The sequence below is a fragment of the Microcaecilia unicolor genome, chromosome 11 (assembly GCF_901765095.1).
Source record: "Microcaecilia unicolor chromosome 11, aMicUni1.1, whole genome shotgun sequence".
NCBI lineage: Eukaryota > Metazoa > Chordata > Amphibia > Gymnophiona > Siphonopidae > Microcaecilia > Microcaecilia unicolor.
The window spans coordinates 142,136,963-142,143,225 of NC_044041.1; positions in this window are offsets into that span (position 1 = coordinate 142,136,963).

Sequence of the window (6,263 nt, forward strand, 5' to 3'; positions counted from 1 at the left end):
TGACGAGGTGCGGAGCAATGGCGGTCAGTGGCTTCACAACGCCGAAGGGGTGGGTAAGGATGAGGGGGGTTCGGGAGGAAAACCTTGCTAGCGCCCGTTGATTTGTTCCAGAAACGGGCATGTTTTACTAGTCAATAATAAAATATATACTTAAATTACTACTACTACTACTATTTAGCATTTCTATAGCGCTACAAGGCATACGCAGCGCTGCACAAACATAGAAGAAAGACAGTCCCTGCTCAAAGAGCTTACAATCTAAATTCTAGCAACACATCTAAGCGAAATACTTCCCTTCCTTACCCACCAAGATCAGAATGGATTCACTCCCAGTAGACCCTTAACGATAACTCCAGGTCAATTTGGAATATTCTGTCTCATGCTTGCTCCTCTCCAGAATCTTTCACAGAGAAAGCATCAGACAAAATAGAATATGACTACCTTTTCCACATATTGCAATGATTTGGCTTCAACAACATATGTATCCATATGATTTGCTTGTTGTAGGAATACCATGTAGCATCCATTATGATAAATGGCAAAGCCTCAAAGAAATTCCAACTAAACCATGGTACCAAATAAGGATGTCCACTCTCTCCCCTACTTTTTAATCTTGCCCTTGAACCTCTCGAATTAGCTATAAGAGCAAATTCAAATATACAAGGTGTCCAAACCATGAAACATTCAAATTATCTATATATGTGGACCGCACACTCTTATACTCTAACCTGAACTCACTCCCATCACTAGTTCACTGCACTGACTACTTTCCCCTGATATAAAGTTACAAAATTAACTGGAATAAGTCAGCCATCATGCCCTTATCTCTGCATATAATGAAACATCACAGACAATTTCCCTTTTAAATTGAAACCCATTAAAGTGAATGCTACATACCTGTAGAAGGTATTCTCCGAGGACAGCAGGCGGATTGTTCTCACTGATGGGTGACGTCCACGGCAGCCCCTCCAATTGGAACACTTTTCTAGCAAAGTCCTTTGCTAGTCCTCGTGCGCCGATATGCGCGGCCGTCTTCCCGCCCGAACCGGCTAGTGCCGGCCAGTCTCATATGTAGCATGACAAAGAGAAGGGAAGACACAACTCCAAACGGGAGGCGGGCGGGTTTGTGAGAACAATCAGCCTGCTGTCCTCGGAGAATACCTTCTACAGGTATGTAGCATTCGCTTTCTCCGAGGACAAGCAGGCTGCTTGTTCTCACTGATGGGGTATCCCTAGCCCCCAGGCTCACTCAAAACAACAACCATGGTCAATTGGGCCTCGCAACGGCGAGGACATAAGTGAGATTGACCTAAAAAATTTACCAACTAACTGAGAGTGCAGCCTGGAACAGAACAAACATGGGCCTAGGGGGGTGGAGTTGGATTCTAAACCCCGAACAGATTCTGAAGCACTGACTGCCCGAACCGACTGTCGCGTCGGGTATCCTGCTGCAGGCAGTAATGAGATGTGAATGTGTGGACAGATGACCACGTCGCAGCTTTGCAAATCTCTTCAATAGTGGCTGACTTCAAGTGGGCTACTGATGCTGCCATGGCTCTAACATTATGAGCCGTGACATGACCCTCAAGAGCCAGCCCAGCCTGGGCGTAAGTGAAGGATATGCAATCTGCTAGCCAATTGGATATGGTGCGTTTCCCCACAGCCACTCCCCTCCTATTGGGATCAAAAGAAACAAACAATTGGGCGGACTGTCTGTTGGGCTGTGTCCGCTCCAGATAGAAGGCCAATGCTCTCTTGCAGTCCAATGTGTGCAGCTGACGTTCAGCAGGGCAGGAATGAGGACGGGGAAAGAATGTTGGCAAGACAATTGACTGGTTCAGATGGAACTCCGACACAACCTTTGGCAAGAACTTAGGGTGAGTGCGGAGGACTACTCTGTTGTGATGAAATTTGGTGTAAGGGGCCTGGGCTACCAGGGCCTGAAGCTCACTGACTCTACGAGCTGAAGTAACTGCCACCAAGAAAATTACCTTCCAGGTCAAGCACTTCAGATGGCAGGAATTCAGTGGCTCGAAAGGAGGTTTCATCAGCTGGGTGAGAACGACATTGAGATCCCATGACACTGTAGGAAGTTTGACAGGGGGCTTTGACAAAAGCAAACCTCTCATGAAGAGAACAACTAAAGGCTGTCCCGAGATTGGCTTACCTTCCACACGGTAATGGTATGCACTGATTGCACTAAGGTGAACCCTTACGGAGTTGGTCTTGAGACCAGACTCAGACAAGTGCAGAAGGTATTCAAGCAGGGTCTGTGTAGGACAAGAGCGAGGATCTAAGGCCTTGCTGTCACACCAGACGGCAAACCTCCTCCATAGAAAGAAGTAACTCCTCTTAGTGGAATCTTTCCTGGAAGCAAGCAAGATGCGGGAGACACCCTCTGACAGACCCAAAGAGGCAAAGTCTACGCTCTCAACATCCAGGCCGTGAGAGCCAGGGACCGGAGGTTGGGATGCAGAAGCGCTCCTTCGTCCTGTGTGATGAGGGTCGGAAAACACTCCAATCTCCACGGTTCTTCGGAGGACAACTCCAGAAGAAGAGGGAACCAGATCTGACGCGGCCAAAAAGGAGCAATCAGAATCATGGTGCCTCGGTCTTGAAGATCTGTCGCACTACACGGGAACTGAGCGACCACTCGTGAGGTTGCATAATCCTGCTCAACCTGTCGGCCAGACTGTTATTTACGCCTGCTAGATATGTGGCTTGGAGCACCATGCCGTGCCGGCGAGCCCAGAGCCACATGCTGACGGCTTCCTGACACAGGGGGCGAGATCTGGTGCCCCCCTGCTTGTTGATGTAATACATGGCAACCTGTTTGCCTGTCTGAATTTGGATAATTTGGTGGGACAGCCGATCTCTGAAAGCCTTCAGAGTGTTCCAGACCGCTCGTAACTCCAGGAGATTGATCTGTAGATCACGTTCCTGGAGGGACCAGCTTCCTTGGGTGTGAAGCCCATCGACATGAGCTCCCCACCCCAGGAGAGACGCATCCGTAGTCAGCACCTTTTGTGGCTGAGGAATTTGGAAAGGACGTCCCAGAGTCAAATTGGAGCAAATCGTCCACCAATACAGGGATTTGAGAAAACTCGTGGACAGGTGGATCACGTCTTCTAGATCCCCAGCAGCCTGAACCACTGGGAAGCTAGGGTCCATTGGGCAGATCTCATGTGAAGGCGGGCCATGGGAGTCACATGAACTGTGGAGGCCATGTGGCCTAGCAATCTCAACATCTGCCGAGCTGTGATCTGCTGGGACGCCCGCACCCGCGAGACGAGGGACAACAAGTTGCTGGCTCTCGTCTCTGGGAGATAGGTGCGAGCCGTCCGAGAATCCAGCAGAGCTCCTATAAATTCGAGTTTCTGCACTGGGAGAAGGTGGGACTTTGGATAATTTATCACAAACCCCAGTAGCTCCAGGAGGCGAATAGTCATCTGCATGGACTGCAGGGCTCCTGCCTCGGATGTGTTCTTCACCAGCCAATCGTCGAGATATGGGAACACGTGTACCCCCAGTCTGTGAAGTGCCGCTGCTACTACAGCCAAGCACTTTGTGAACACCCTGGGCGCAGAGGCGAGCCCAAAGGGTAGCACACAGTACTGGAAGTGACGTGTGCCCAGCTGAAATCGCAGATACTGTCTGTGAGCTGGCAGTATCGGGATGTGTGTGTAGGTGTCCTTCAAGTCCAGAGAGCATAGCCAATCGTTTTCCTGAATCATGGGGAGAAGGGTGCCCAGGGAAAGCATCCTGAACTTTTCTTTAACCAGATATTTGTTCAGGGCCCTTAGGTCTAGGATGGGACGCATCCCCCCTGTTTTCTTTTCCACAAGGAAGTACCTGGAATAGAATCCCAGCCCTTCTTGCCCGGATGGCACGGGCTCGACCGCATTGGCGCTGAGAAGGGCAGAGAGTTCCTCTGCAAGTACCTGCTTGTGCTGGAAGCTGTAAGACTGAGCTCCCGGTGGACAATTTGGAGGTTTAGAGGCCAAATTGAGGGTGTATCCTTGCCGGACTATTTGGAGAACCCACTGATCGGAGGTTATGAGAGGCCACCTTTGGTGAAAAACTTTCAACCTCCCTCCGACTGGCAGGTCGCCCGGCACTGACACTTGGATGTCGGCTATGCTCTGCTGGAGCCAGTCAAAAGCTCGTCCCTTGCTTTTGCTGGGGAGCCGAGGGGCCTTGCTGAGTCGCACGCTGCTGACGAGAGCGAGAGCGCTGGGGCTTAGCCTGGGCCGCAGGCTGTCGAGAAGGAGAATTGTACCTACGCTTGCCAGAAGAGTAGGGAACAGTCTTCCTTCCCCCCAAAAATCTTCTACCTGTAGAGGTAGAGGCTGAAGGCTGCCGGCGGGAGAACTTGTCGAATGCGGTGTCCCGCTGGTGGAGCTGCTCTACCACCTGTTCGACTTTTTCTCCAAAAATATTATCCGCACGGCAAGGCAAGTCCGCAATCCGCTGCTGGATTCTATTCTCCAGGTCGGAGGCACGCAGCCATGAGAGTCTGCGCATCACCACACCTTGAGCAGCGGCCCTGGACGCAACATCAAAGGTGTCATACACCCCTCTGGCCAGGAATTTTCTGCACGCCTTCAGCTGCCTGACCACCTCCTGAAATGGCTTGGCTTGCTCAGGGGGGAGCTTGTCCACCAAGCCCGCCAACTGCCGCACATTGTTCCGCATATGTATGCTCCTGTAGAGCTGGTATGACTGAATTTTGGCCACGAGCATAGAAGAATGGTAGGCCTTCCTCCCAAAGGAGTCCAAGTTCTAGAGTCCTTGCCCGGGGGCGCCGAAGCATGCTCCCTAGAACTCTTGGCCTTCTTTAGGGCCAAATCCACAACTCCAGAGTCGTGAGGCAACTGAGTGCGCATCAGCTCTGGGTCCCCATGGATTCGGTACTGGGACTCAATCTTCTTGGGGATGTGGGGATTACTTAATGGCTTGGTCCAGTTCGCCAGCAATGTCTTTTTGAGGACATGATGCATGGGTACTGTGGACGCTTCCTTAGGTGGAGAAGGATAGTCCAGGAGCTCAAACATTTCGGCCCTGGGCTCTTCCTCCACAACCACCGGGAAGGGGATGGCCGTAGACATCTCCCGGACAAAGGAAGCGAAAGACAGGCTCTCGGGAGGAGAAAGCTGCCTTTCAGGAGAGGGAGTGGGATCAGAAGGAAGACCCTCAGACTCCTCGTCAGAGAAATATCTGATGTCTTCTTCCTCTTCCCACGAGGCCTCACCATCGGTGTCAGACACAAGTTCACGGACCTGTGTCTGCAGCCGTGCCCGGCTCAACTCCGTGGAACCATGGCCACGGTGTGAGCGTCGAGAGGTAGACTCCCTCGCCCGCACCGGCGAAGCTCCCTCCGCCGACGTAGTCGGGGAGCCTTCTTGGGAGGCTACCGTAGTCGGTACCGCACGCGGCACCGATGTCGGAGACCTCACCCCTGGCAATGAGCCAGCCGGCGCCTCGCTCGACGGTACCGGTGGCGCAAGCACCCCCAGTACCGGAGGGGTAGGGCGCAAGAGCTCTCCCAGGATCTCTGGGAGAACGGCCCGGAGACTCTCGTTCAGAACGGCTGTGGAAAAAGGCATGGAAGCCGATGCAGGCGTCGATGTCAGAGTCTGTTCCGGGCTGTCCAAAGGGGAGCGCATCGACACCTCTTGAATAGAGGGCGAGCGGTCCTCTCGGTGCCGATGCCTACTGGGTGCCGACTCCCTCGGCGACCCAGAGCTCTCGGTGCCGACATGGGAAGGGGACCGGTGACGATGCTTCTTCGACTTCTTGGGACGAAGCATGTCACCGGAGCTTCCCGGCACCGACGAGGAGGACATAGAATCCAGCCGTCTCTTCCTCGGGGGCCGAGGGAGGTCGGTCTTGGGGGGGGCTGTACCGCAGGAGCCCTCAGGGTGGGGGGAGACCCACCCGAAGGCTCACCGCCACCAGCAGGGGAATGGACAGCCCTCACCTGCACTCCAGACAAAGCACCACCGTCCGACGACATCAGCAAACGAGGAGGTCTCGATACCACCGACGCCGCCTTCCGATGTCGCCCCGATGCAGAGGGCCGATGCCTCGATGCACTCGATGCAATCGGGGGCGAAGATGAAGGTCCAGGCGCTGACGACGTTGAAGCAGTCGATACTCCCGGTGCCGATGCCGACGAAGAGCCCGAGAACAAAACGTTCCACTGGGCTAACCTCGCTACCTGAGTCCGCTTTTGCAAAAGGGAACACAGACTAAAGGCCTGC